The following is a 14535-nucleotide window of genomic DNA, read 5'->3' as shown; positions in this document are numbered from 1 at the left end:
GTGTGATGCCTCTTGTAAGCAGGAGAAATGCGTATCATCACGTTTCCGACTTTGATAAAGGTCGGAATGTAGCCTTTCGCGATTGCGGCTTATCGTATCGCGACATTGCTGCTCGCATTGGTCGAGATCCAATGACTGTTAGCAGAATATGTAATCGGTGGGTCCAGGAGGGTAATACGAAACGCCGTGCCGGATCCCAGCGGCCTGGCTGTAACGGATCGTGCAGCCGCGTCTCGATCCCTGAGTCAACACGTGGGGACGTTTCCAGGACAACAACCATCTGCACGAACAGTTCGACGACGTTTGCAGCAGCATGGACTATCAGCTCGGAGACCATGGCTGCGGTTACTCTTGACGCTGCATCGCACACAGGAGCTCCTGCGATGGTGTTCTCAGCGACGAACCTGGGTGCACGAATGGCAAAACGTCATTTTTTGGATGAATCCAGGTTGTGTTTACAGCATCATGATGGTCGCATCCGTATTTGGCGCCGTGCGGTGAACGCACATTGGAAGCGTGTATTTGTCATCGCCATACTGGCGTATCACCCGGCGTGATGGTATGGGATGCCATTGGTTACACGTCTCGGTCACCTCTTGTTCGCATTGACGGCACTTTGAACAGTGGACGTTACGTATCAGATGTGTTACGACCCGTGGCTCTACCCTTCATTCGATCCCTGCGAAACCCTACATTTCAGCAGGATAATGCATGACCGCATGTTGCAGGTCCTGTACGGGTCTTTCTGTATACAGAAAATGTTCGACTGCTGGCCATCACATTCTCCAGATCTCTCCCCAACTGAAAACGTCTGGCCAATGGTGGCCGAGCAACTGGCTCGTCACAATACGCCAGTCTCTACTCTTGATGAACTGTGGTATCGTGTTGAAGCTGCATGGGCTGCTGTACCTGTACACGCCATCCAAGCTCTGTTTGACTCAATGTCCAGGCGTATCAAGGCCGTTATTACGGCCAGAGGTGGTTGTTCTGGGTACTGATTTCTCAGGATCTATGCACCCAAATTGCGTGAAAATGTAATCACATGTCAGTTCTAGTATAATTCATTTGTCCAATGAATACCCGTTTATCATCTACATTTCTCCTTGGTGTAGCCATTTTAATGGCGAGTAGTGTACTTCCACTGTATCCATTTGATCCGAGACCATTCGATTTCTTGAACTCTATCGCAGGACTGTTAGGATAAACGCTAAAATCGGATGTGACCCTCACCAAATATTTTGTGTCGTAAAAGACTTTTACACTCGTTGCAATAACGCCAAACCACGGCGTGTTTCTTGGTCACATAACGCATATATTAACTTTCCGGACGAAATACATAATTAATAACCGGATGTGTGGTAGGGCTTCATTCCTTATGATCATACCTATCGGCTTAATATTTCCAAATGCTTTGTAGCACAATGAGACCTGCACTCGCACCACAAGATTTTCACGAATATACACCAACTACTACACTGAATACTGGAAATGGTCTACACAGCTTAAAGAAAATTGATAATTTTACTATAGAAAATCAGGTTGCACATTAGGCAGTACAAATTTGTAGAAGTAAACGTCATTGTTCAGAACAATGGTGGCGAAAGAGACTACGCAAGAAAAACTGAAAACAGAAATAAAATTAAGCATGCACTCGTAAAATCGTCTCAATGCATCAAGTAGTCCATGACATATACAGTACAAGAATTTAAAAAAAAAATTGCGTCTCGTAACACTGTTGTGAAAAATGGTCATCTTCTTGTTAGTGGCGTAGAAATATCTAATATACAGTCTACGTCACAGCAGTAAAGTAAATCAACGCATTTCAATTAAAATTTTGTCCAGTTTCTTAGGATTCGATGGAACTGTTAAGAAGTACGTTTTTAATCACAAAGTAGTTTCTCTTATCATTTACAAACTTCACTTCCAGTAGCAATCAAGAACGGGAAAATGTATGAACACACTCATTCAAAAATCTGGGGATGATAGATCAAGTCAAGGGGAACAACTTTTATTAGAGACAAAATTTTCGCTGACTGTTCTCTGTGACGCTGGTCGGTATTTTGTATTTGTTATGCCCGTGGCAGGCGGCAGGGTGCAGGCACAATGCTGCCGATATATACAATGTGTATTGCCTATAAACCAATCACCTGCTCTGGACTGAGTAAAATTAGTTCATAATCCGCTTCTAAAATAACTCTCTCCCCTTACAGAACCACATTCATGTGGTTTTCGTGTCAAAAATCACTCTATTAAGTTACTAGGATAAATAATATGCAGCACACCGGGCCAATAGCTCCTAGTTCGGTGAAATCTCGTCGCCATAGGACCAGAGAATACTAAAGGATGCCTATCGTTGCCGAGAAGTGACAACGAACATTTTTTCTCTAAGTTTTGATGTGATCCACAACCCATACGGGTTTGATGGAGAGGCTTAGACATCTACTATTTGTGTTTACTCCAAATGGCTTGCTTGCCATTCAGATAGCAGGACTAGCGTTATTTTGCTTGGCAGTAGGTTGCTGAACCATTTTTTTTTAATTTTTTTGTCAGATTTCAGGACAGTTAATTGAGGCAATTACGTTACAGCCAACTTTCATTTTCCGACCAGTGAATATTATTCATCCATTGGAACCCCTTATTACCTTCCTCCCACAATGTACCTGTCTTAAAAAGCTCTCGACAGCTGTCACAGTAGCGAGCGCGTACTGCTGCCCTTTTCTAGTCAGATAGTGGTCATTTTACAAGCTAATGATGTACTGATCTGAACTATAGATATTCAATGATCGTTGATGTTAAGAAAATATCTTTATTGGGAATTCAAACTTCGATGTTTGGATATCCTTAATGAAATCTCTAAAATACCGTAACATCGATGTTAAACGCAAAAAATCGACTTCGATGATGGCAAAAGACCCATGTTATATGTTACCACTGTCAATAATTTTTTAGTCATTTAAAAGAATCAGTTTCTAAAGGCGCGTAGTAACGACACCAATGAAACACGTTTGCAGCTTGTCAAACTACGCCGTGAGGAAAGAGAGAAAGAGAGAGAGAGAGAGAGAGAGAGAGAGAGAGAGAGAGAGAGAGCAATATTTTTGAACGAACTAAGGCAGGAACATTTGCTGTTGTTGTAGCCAAGGGCGGATTAATGCTTTTCAATGTTTATTTTCAATACTTTTCAATGTTCATTCTGTTTATGCATTCGTAAATTGATTGAAATACCTTTTTATATTGTAAGGATGATACTTCCAATTATGTAACTATATTTTAGACGAATTTCAGTAGCAAGCGAAGGGCTAACAGAAGAATCAGACCTCAAAATATTTCGAGAAATATGTTAGATGGAATTCAACGTTCTGTCTGAAGTGAAAATTAAGAAACAGCACAAGAAAAGAATAATTCGCTAACTGAAAGCAAAAAAAGAAACCTGTCACCACAATTCAGCAATTATCTAAAACCCATCTTATACATCTCAAATAAGATACATTAGAAGTATGAAATCACATCATCGGTATTCCCTGTCTAAAGCTACAAAGAACTGCTCTTAAATATCAGAGATGTATAGTCACATCGTCATTTTGTGAGACTTTTATCAAAAGCTGGGCATCCTCTGTTAATAACGCAATTGAAGACGAAACGTATCTCAAAACTATATCAATAACAGACTGTAGACAATAAGTTGTGGGAAGTGAAATGTTAATTATTACTGTATTTATTTGTTAGCAAATGCTTTTATCGCCCATCGATGTTTGGACGTCGATGGTGAATTCGATATCAACATCTATGATTTACCATAACACATCTGTAATCAGAACACGCACGTAACGCCACACATCAAGCAAATTCTTAAATGATCCGTTTCCCTGTTTCGAGACTGAAGTTCTTACTGGTGAGTCAAGTTCTTTCTCAAGTTAAATGCAAGTTTGGGCCACTGTATTCTGCTCACAATTTATTCCCGGCTTCTACCAACCCTTATGATCCTGATTCCCAAACAGGTAAGTTTCTCAGTCATTTCTAACTTCACCCTTACAATTTTCAGTCTTAGGGTTCATATTCTTCTTCAATACTGCGTCCACCCTTTTAGCCATCCTCCTGTTCTTGCTCTTACCATACTGGTTACAAAAAAGTCTTTCCATTATACTGATGATATTCTCTAGATCTTTCTTTTTCGTGACTAGAGCAATATCATCTACATATCGCAGTATGTATATCTTTCGTCCATTAATTTCAATAATCCCCTCCGAAATTCTAAAGGATGCGGGATCCGGAAGCGGTAAACGAGTGAGTCTATCGTTAAAAGAAAAACAAATTCACAACTTTACTTAATAGAAACAATTTACACTCACACATGCTGGTAAACTGAAAACATTTATTTATTCAGTTAAGCAAATTTATATGAAAATTAATCTGTCTACAATACATTAAATTCTATTATATGAGAAGTGTTACAATAAAAAACATCTGATAGGGCAACATCCCTACAAATATTTAAAAGTGTTACGAATTAAAGCATCTGTTTAACATCAAAATTTGTTAATAACCGTAAGGATTTAAGCATACAGCTTACCAAAAATTATTTAAATGTCACCAGTAATTACATCAGAAGTGGCTATTAACAAAATATTTTATGGGTGCCAATAAAGGATAGTTTCGCCTTAAAAAAGCAAAGACAAATTTAACAATGTAATTTCAAAACTTGATTTTAAAGATGGCAATGAGATAGGATATAGCATGAAAAACCGTCTCAAACAAGAAAGACCAAATTAAACAACGTAATATCAAAATTTATTTTACAGGTGCCAATAACTGGAACACACTCTATCATTCCATGCACATAAATTTAGCGCTAGTAGACTACCAGTGACGCAAGGTAAATTGCAGCCCAGATTTTACGCCGATGAAGAACGCTAAGAGCTGGCCTTGAAATCTTTGCTAGAAGGTGGTAGCTACATTCGACATCGATACAACAGGTCGTCCGAATAGTTTCAAATAAGTAGAATGAAAATAGATGAGTTCTAGAGTGCTAGACTAAAAAAATAAAATGTTGCCACACATACAACACCATCATAAACAGTTACATATTATCGAAGAGGGGGAATTAGTTTCCTATATTTCCCATCAATTATAACACAAGTGAATTTAGTACAAATAAATTATCATTCTGGCCCCTGCGGCAGAATCGCACACATTTAATCGATTGCCAGCTCATGCGGTTAAAGACCAAGCACTTCATGACAGAATGCTGCCAAGACGGTGTAACTGTCAGAAACAAAATCAAATCAGCAAAACTTTCCAAGTCACAGCTGGCACTCTCATTGCAATTTTGAATAAAAGGATCACGTAAACGATTGGGCAGCCAAACAATCACGATGATTAATAAGTTCCCTCGGCTTAGGCGCAACTTATTTATTTCGCGACAGAACAGACAGGATCTCGCCATTAACTTCCGTAATCTGACGCTAATAGCTGCCACGCAGCCTCACCGCAGATAAATCTCGATGACGTACTCTCGTGGCGGAATTAATACCTGGCTCCACCACATTGAATGTTCCATAACAGCGATGGAGACGGCACGAAAGAAGTGAATTTATATGTTACTATCCACACCAAACACAACTCCAAAGAGGAAAACCTGCCGCCTTTGAAAATCAACTATCTCCATTGTCCTGCCAACCTTTACGTATTCCTGACTGCTACCAGACTTACTGTCCATGTTTCGCTTACGCCCGTCTTTCCTCGTACCGCGTTTGTGTTTTGTCTTCAAAGACGGCACACGCGTAAGTGGCGTCTTCTCCCGGCGTGCCGGGGAAACCAAGGTAAGGCACCGCCGCTAGCTTACTCCAAAATATCGGTACGAACGTATTTTCCTCACGAACTTGGTCCATGTGTTCCTGAATGTAAGCACTGAATTTAAGAGCAGACAAAGCACGTTCTTGTAATGCCGGACGAAAAAAACAGTTGAGACACAGGCAACGGCACTTTAGTGGGTTGCAGCAAGCCTAGGTTTACTTCAGTAGGAGGTCGAATGGACACTACAACCCACCCAAAATATTAGATCATTTTATTAAACTTTGAACAATCTAAAATACCCAACTTGGAAACAATACGTGTACACAGCAATTTGTTATAGTCGCTGAACATTGTAACGTATCACTTGATACATAAAGAATGGAAGTCAGTTACTGTTGTTTTCGGTCTTGAGCTTGCTGTAATTTAATGAAAGAGAATTACACCATACTCGTTTCGCCTTTATTTATAAAGCATCTCCCGTGGTTATTCTGCAAACTGGATGCATACGTTTGTACATATTTAGTTGTTGTAGGTTAAAAACAGCGTTTTGTTTATGTGAAAGATCAATTTCATCCAACACAGACAGGTATCGTTACAACTCATCTTCTGGTACATTTATCAACTTGTCACGAATACAGCTGCGTAATCGTAATTTTAACATTCGGATAACATCCCGTGTTGATATTGGTTCATCCCAATATCGGGTTTTATTACGGTATTTCTCAAAATACTTGCGAAGTGTGCCTTGTTTCTGGATATAGATTTGTGGGCTATACACTTCAGGTCTCAATCTTTCCTGAATTTCGACCAGTTTCGTTCCAAAAAATGTTTCTCAAACTGGGTTACACTGTGGCAATTATTTATGACTTCATTTGCCCATAGGACAGCGTCATCTTGAATGTGTGCGATTATGAATTGTATTTTCTGCCGTTCATTCCAGGCAGTCGGCAAACACATAACGCAATCCTTTGATAAATATTACTGGATGTATGATTTTCTTTTCGGCGTTAAACACCTGGAATTGTCGGTGTTTGCTTCGCTTTTCTCACCTGCGAGTGGTAGCGTTCCGATAGTAGTTTGTTAGCCTACCGGTGCTAATAGCTTATTTCATTGCAGCCTGTACCTTGCTTTTTACTTCTTCTGTTATTTGGTTTTCCTTTTCCTTTAACCAGTCTTGGAACTCCTTTTCGACCTTTTTTTGCTTGTGCGTTTAAATGTTGTTCTATTGTTTCTTTCTGGGCTATTTCTAAATTATCCATGCGATTAGATAGTTGCTCCACGTCTTCCTTAATGACTATCTGCGCTGTTTTCAGCGTTTGCACATCTTGTGCTAAGTTGCTGACAATCTTCGGTAGTTCGGCATGGGCTTCCTTCATTTCGGCCATCTCTAATTGTATCTTTTCAAATTATTTATTCAAACTACTAATACTCTGCATCAAGATCTGATCTCTTTTTGCCAATTCCTGTTCCCTTAATCTGTCTCTTTCTTCTAATTTCCTAACAAATTCAGCAAATGGATCCGGTATTTGTGAACATATCGGTGTGGTAGTTATCCTACTCCCTGAAACATTAACACTATCCCTGCTGGTAGCTGCTACTGGTTCTAAAATTTCAGTATGCTGGCTACTTACTAGCATTTCACTGGAAATTATAGTGTCTATGTTCTCTACTCCTTGCTCACTGTTAATGTCTAACATTTCGTTACGCCTGTCCCTTTCAGGCCATAACTGAACATTATCTAAAACACTCGTCCCAACATCTGGTTCCAAATCCAAAACTCGTCAAACTTTCCCCATAATGATAATATATTCACTTATCTAACTACTAAACCTATACTAAACTATAAATGCGGACTATGTTCACAAATACTAATGTTACTACTTCAAAAAATCACAAAATTATCACTTGTTTACTATGGTTGTTACCAACACAGAATATATTCAATCTCACTAAACATCATGTATCATCTATGAAAGTATACTTTGATTATACTTGTCTGTGTAGCAAGATATGATGCCTAGCGGTCCTTTACCTTAAGGTTTTCCCTTCTTATTGCTACCTGCATGGTCTCAGGTTGTAGGCAGTTCTTCTCTGCTACTATCTCTCAGGATGTTTATACATGAAATGAAATTTATTTTCTATTAGAATACAACAAAAGTTAATGAATACCTATATACATATATACAGAATTATTAATATTTCCTCTTCTCGAGCCCCACGTTCCGGGGCGACATTTATTTGTAACGTCTCTTTCTTCTATAAGTTATATGAGGATTCTATTAAGTTCGTGAAGTTAAATTTCGTAAAGCTACCTTTCATGAAACCTCGTAAGAAACAATTATAAATGAGCAATATTATATTTGCAGGTTGCCAAATTAAACTTTAAATTCTGATTGAAAACGAGCGGCAGGCTCCCTACAAATAATATCAGATGCGTTAGCGTAATAAAATTTGTGTGAAGAGGCACCTGACCTATAATAAATTGTATCACAGAAAATAGTCACTTTATGATAAAATAAATCTTGTGATTTGATGCTAATTAATTTTGATAGTATTTTTAAATAAGTTCTTCTGCTCCGGCTTCGTCGTATTTCCTGTGGAAATAAAAAGTTAAAATGCGCCGCGTAATGGCGGCCAACTTTCTCAGATGATCGCAGCTAACTCCGCAGCAGCTGCAAAAAAAGCTACACAAATTCTTGCGTTATAATAAATGTGGCGTGGGTTCCTTAAATGATTACTCTGCACTCCAGATTAGCTTATTATATTTTCGTAACTCTTTTACACATCAGTTATGTTTTAGTAAATACACGAGAGGAAGACAAAAGCTATCGCAATACAATCGTACCTTCTGCACTCAAACAATAGCTAAGACACAAGAAAGCATCAGAAGACGACAAAGTTCATTGTCTTCCAGTCCTTTTATAATATAACAAAGATTATAGTGTTCAGTTCTTTAGTTTACACATATGATCTCATAAAAACGGAGAATAACGTCTTTTTTTTCTATTATCAGATTCGATAAATTGTCTTTAAAGTTATTTAGTCACTTCGTCCGTATCACAATTAGGCATTTAAGTTCACACAAAATTACGCATGTATAGATCTTTTCTCGTTATTTATATTGTTCATGTCAAATATATGGAAAGGGACACTATATCTTGAACCTTTCTTTTATTTCCGTCATTGCTTCTTCGATGTACAGACTGAACAATAGGGGTGAAAGTTTACATCCCTGTCTTTCTGTCTATTTTAACCCGAGCACTACGTTCTTGGTCTGCCACTCTTATTGTTCCGCCATGGCTCTTGTACATACTGTACATTACCCATCATTCATTATAGCTTATCTCCTTTTTCCTCAGAATTTCGAACATGTTGCACCAGTTGACATTGTCTAACGCTTTTCCCAGGTCGACAAATCATATGAAAGTGTCTTGATTTTTATTCCGTCTTGCTTCTAGTATCAACCGCACCATCAGAACTACCTTTCTGGTGCCTTTATATTTCCTAAAGCCCAACTGATCGTCCTCTAACACATCCTCAATTTTCTTTTCAATTCTTCTGTATATTATTCTTGTCAGCAACTTACATGAATGAGCTGCGAAGCCACAATTCTCGCACTCGTCAGATCAGACCTAATCAAACCTAATTACAACACTGATAACTTAAAAATACATAAAAGGAAATCAAAGCCAAGGTTGTGGCGAGCCTATAAATTTCACCTTCCCCTGCAGCTGATAACTATTCGACACAAAGCGGAAGTTACTTCTGCAATTGTACGACCGAAACAGTCACACTTTTTCATTGACAACTTTCGAAAAACTGACGGCAGCATCTGCAACGAATTTCTGCTTCACGTGCTCATATTGTCTTTACATTGGCTGCTGCAAAGACGTTGGAGCAGTGCCTGTGTCTAACAGTGTCTGTAAAGTACGATGCAATATGCAACCAGCTGTACAGACTCTGTCGAATACAGACACCGCACTACATGGCAGGCCAAAACCAAGGTAACTTCACGATGTAATGTAAAAATATAAAAAACAGTTATACGTAAAAAATGCACGGAAGTCCGCCAGCGTAATCGTATTCTTAATGACTCAATAGTAGCGGTTGAAAACACTTCTCTGAAAATGACTCACAAGAATGTTCTTAATAGTGCAATATCTCTTAAGTTATCCCGACACAAAATGGTTCAAATGGCTCTGAGCATTTTGGGACTTAACATCTGTGGTCATCAGTCCCCTAGAACTTACAACTACTTAAACCTAACTAACCTAAGGACATCACACACATCCATGCACGAGGCAGGATTCGAACCTGGGACCGTAGCGTTCGCTCGGTTCCAGACTGTAGCGCCTAGAACCGCTAGACCACCGCGGCCGGCCTATCCCGACACAGATCAGTAATTAACAAACTAGATCAGTTCTCAGGGTAGTTACGTAATCGTCTATAATTAATTGTCCTTTCCTTCTTTACCCATCACCACAGATATTATTCCAGGCTCGTGAGAAGTCGTGTACTGTTTGCACCAGAGAATATTTCACAAGTCTGTTCGATGTAAACTACTGCAATACGTAACTTAATATCGTGATTTCGTCTCGATTCCCCTGTTGTGTTGGCAGAAGAGCCAACGCCGTGTTACAACTGGAGGCCGAAATGCACACGTTTTAGCTCACGCAGGCTGGCGTGAGGAGGGAAGAACTATACTGACGTGAAGTCTGGAACATGACAAGGAATGAGAATTCAGAAAGTGGACATAATTAGTTTGATACTTAACTTTAATCCATTAATGAGAACGTCGCTCTTGACAGTACATGATTAACAATATTATCTGTTCAGAAAACATATAGTAACTGAATACGGCGCCTTGCTAGGTCGTAGCAAATGACGTATCTGAAGGCTATGCTAAACTGTCGTCTCGACAAATGAGAGAGTATGTAGACAGTGAACCATCGCTAGCAAAATCGGCTGTACAACTGGGGCGAGTGCTAGGGAGTCTCTCTAGGCTAGACCTGCCGTGTGGCGGCGCTCGGTCTGCAATCACTGATAGTGGCGACACGCGGGTCCGACGTATACTTGATTAGATTAGATTAGTTATTCGTTCCATAGATCCGTGCTGAGGAGATCCTCGTGGATGTGGAACATGTCATTTTTTTTCTTTTATAGAAAGCTGAAATAAAAATACTAATAGTATGAATATATATACAATACATCACTTGTATCTATTACAAAATTCGTCAATGAGGTAGGATAGTATGAATATATGTACATCATTTGCTTCTAATACAAAATTCGTCAATGGAGTAGAAGGAGTTGGCCACTAGTAAGTCTTTCAGGCTCCTTTTAAACTGATCTTTATTTGTAACTAAATTTTTTATGCTTGCTGGCAAATTATTGAAGATGAGTGTTCCTGAGCTGTCGACCCCTTTTTGAACTAAAGTTAGTGCTTTTAAGTCCTTGTGCAAATCATTTTTGTTCCTGGTATTGTATGTATGAACTGAGCTGTTTGTTGGAAAAGGAGATATATTATTTAGGACAAATTTCATTAATGAGTAAATACACTGAGAGGCAGTAGTTAGTATACCCAGTTCTTTGAAGAGGTTTCTACAGGACGTCCGTGAATTTACTCCACAAATAATACGTATTGCACGCTTTTGGACTCTGAAAACTTTTGTTTGGCTTGAAGAGTTACCCCAAAATATTATACCATATGACATTATGGAATGAAAGTAGGCAAAGTATGCAAGCTTTTTCATTTTTATGTCGCCTATGTCTGCTGACACTCGAATTGCAAATACAGATTTGTTAAATCGTTTCTGCAGTTCTGCGATGTACTCCTCCCAATTGAATTTATTATGAAGTTGTAATCCCAGGAATTTAAGACTGTGAACCTCTTCTGTCTGCTCTTCTTCATACTTTATGCATATGCTGGGTGGAAACCTCTTACAGGTTCTGAAATGCATATAGTGAGTCTTTTCAAAGTTTAATGTCAGTGAGTTGGCTTTAAACCATTTATTAATATCCATGAAAATATCATTTGCAGATCTTTCTAGAACTACACTCGACATACTATTTATTGCAATACTTGTGCCATCTACAAACAAAACTAACTCTGCTTCTGGCAGTGTAACTGATGAGAGATCATTAATGTACACAAGAAAAAGCAACGGCCCTAAGATGGATCCTTGTGGGACACCACATGTAATTTCTTCCTATTCTGATGATGACAGATGACTTAATTCACTAGTCCCTTGCACTGACATCCTTTGTTTCCTGTTAGCGAGGTATGACTTGAACCATTTTGCAGCACTGCCTGTGACACTGTAGAATTCTAATTTATTTAAAAGGATGTTATGGTTCACACAATCGAATGCCTTTGAGAAATCACAGAAAATACCTGTTGCTTGTAACTTGTTATTTAATGAATTAAGTACATTTTCACTGTAGGTATAAATAGCCTTCTCGATATCAGAACCCTTCAGAAATCCAAACTGTGTTCTTGATAATATGTTATTTGTGGTCAGATGGTTGAGAAGCTGCCTGTACATTACTTTTTCTAAAATTTTTGAGAATGTTGGAAAAAGTGAAATCGGTCTATAGTTTGATGGTATCTCTTTATCCCCTTTCTTGAATAGAGGCTTAACATCTGCATATTTTAGCCAGTCAGGAAATGTCCCAGTTATAATTGACTGGTTACACAAGTTAACTCAGAATTGTACTAAACTCACAAGAACATGCCTTAATTAACTTTGTTGATATTTCATCGTAACCACTAGAATGCTTTGTTTTTAAAGATTTTATTATGGAAGTTATTTCTTTTGGTGAAGTGAGTGACATATTCGTGTACCTGAAGATATATGTAAAGGCTACTTTCAGACATTCAAGGGCATTATTTACTGATCCTGACAATCCCATTCTATCAGTAACGGATATAAAGTACTTGTTAAATAGATTTGCCACACTATGCCCATCGGTTACTAATGTGTCATCAGCCCTTAGTGCTATTTGCTGCTGTTCCTTTCTGGTTCTACCAGTCTCCTCTTTCACTACATCCCATATTGGTTGGTTGTTTGAGGTTTAAGGGACCAAACAGCAAGGTCATCAATCCCTTGTTTCAAATAGGGTCCATTCCGCTAATGGGACATCTCAGGAAAGTCACAACATTAAAAGGGAAGAAGGTAAAAACGTAAAAGGGCAGTCATGTTGTCAATGGTAAAAAAACAAAATGAGGGAAGTCCGCAAGAGAACGAACCCAACGCTATGCTGAAGCAGCATAGGCAAGACCACCTGTGACTTAAAAGGTGCAACCGCTAGAGTGTAGAAATACGTATGGGAAAAGGAGACTAACCAATCCTTAAAAAAAAGGTAAAAACAGAGTAAAAGGGGAAGAAAAGAGGATCTCGGTCAGGGAGGTGAATCGGGAATCTCCAAACACGGCTTACAGTGGGAGACACCCAAACACTCACCGCCCTGCCCCAACACCAGAGAGAGATTAAAAACCTTAAAACTGAGAATAAAAACCACTTTCCTGGAGGAAACCGAGAGCCAGAGAGACCATCCGGGAATCGTCAGCCAACATCTAAGGTAAAGTGTGGGGGAGTCTGTACTTAGCACGCAGAGCCAAAAGAAGGGGGCATTCGACCAAAATGTGGGCTACTGACTGGAAGGCTCCACAACCACAAAGTGGGGGTGGCTCATCACGCAAAAGAAAACCATGGGTCAGCCTGGTATGGCCATTGCAGAGACGACACCGTGTGGTAGAGTCCTTTCGGGAGAGGCGAAAGGAAGAACGCCACGGGCCTGGTGTCACCTTAATCGCAAGAAGTTTATTAGACAGGGGAGTTGCCTCCCAAGAATTGGCCCATGACTGTGCGAAGTGGGATTTGATGTGAAGCCGTAAATATGCTGCAGGAGGGGTTACAGAAAATGGGGGGTAAGTGACTGCTCCTCCTGCCAAACGATGAGCGAGCTCATTACCCGGGATACCCACATGGCCAGGGACCCAAAGGAAGTCAATGGAACAAGCAGCACGGTGAATATCAGCGAGATGGTCATTGATGGCAGAGACCAAGGGATGGCGCGAAAAACACCGGTCAATAGCAAGAAGGCCACTCATCGAGTCCGTACATAACAAAACGCGGTTGTGTTGGGACTGTTTAATAAACGTAAGGGCCTGGGAAATTGCCATCAAGTCCGCAGTAAACACCCCACATGTAGGCGGCAGCAGATGATTTTCCGTTCTAACAGAGGACGTGAAGGCATACCCAACATGATCAGCAGATTTAGAGCCATCAGTGTAAAAAACAACAGCATCCCGAAACTCCCACAAAATTTGGCGGAAAAAGGAACGGAACACCACCGGGGGGATAGAATCTTTCGGACCTCGGCGGAGATCCATCCGAATTCGAGGCCGAGGAGCTAACCAAAGGGGGGGGGGTGGAGGGGAGGGAGCGAGGAAGACAGGACAAAGAAGGAAGCTGAAAATCATGGCAAGGAGACGCAAGGCGGAGCCCAACCGGTAAATCCGCCCGTGGGCGCGAGTCGGGTGGGCGACGTCCATGGTCTGGGATCAGGATAGAATAGGAAGGATGAGTAGGAGAGGAACGGATAGCGAGTGCATAAGACACCAGAAGCTGGGACCACCGAACAGAAAGGGGGGGGGGGGGGGATCCCACCTTCAACCAGGAGACTATCAACAGGGCTAGTAGGGAAGGCACTGGTGGCCAAACGGATACCACTATGGTGGAC

Source organism: Schistocerca piceifrons, chromosome 3, assembly GCF_021461385.2.
Source record: "Schistocerca piceifrons isolate TAMUIC-IGC-003096 chromosome 3, iqSchPice1.1, whole genome shotgun sequence".
NCBI lineage: Eukaryota > Metazoa > Arthropoda > Insecta > Orthoptera > Acrididae > Schistocerca > Schistocerca piceifrons.
This window is presented reverse-complemented; position numbering follows the sequence as displayed.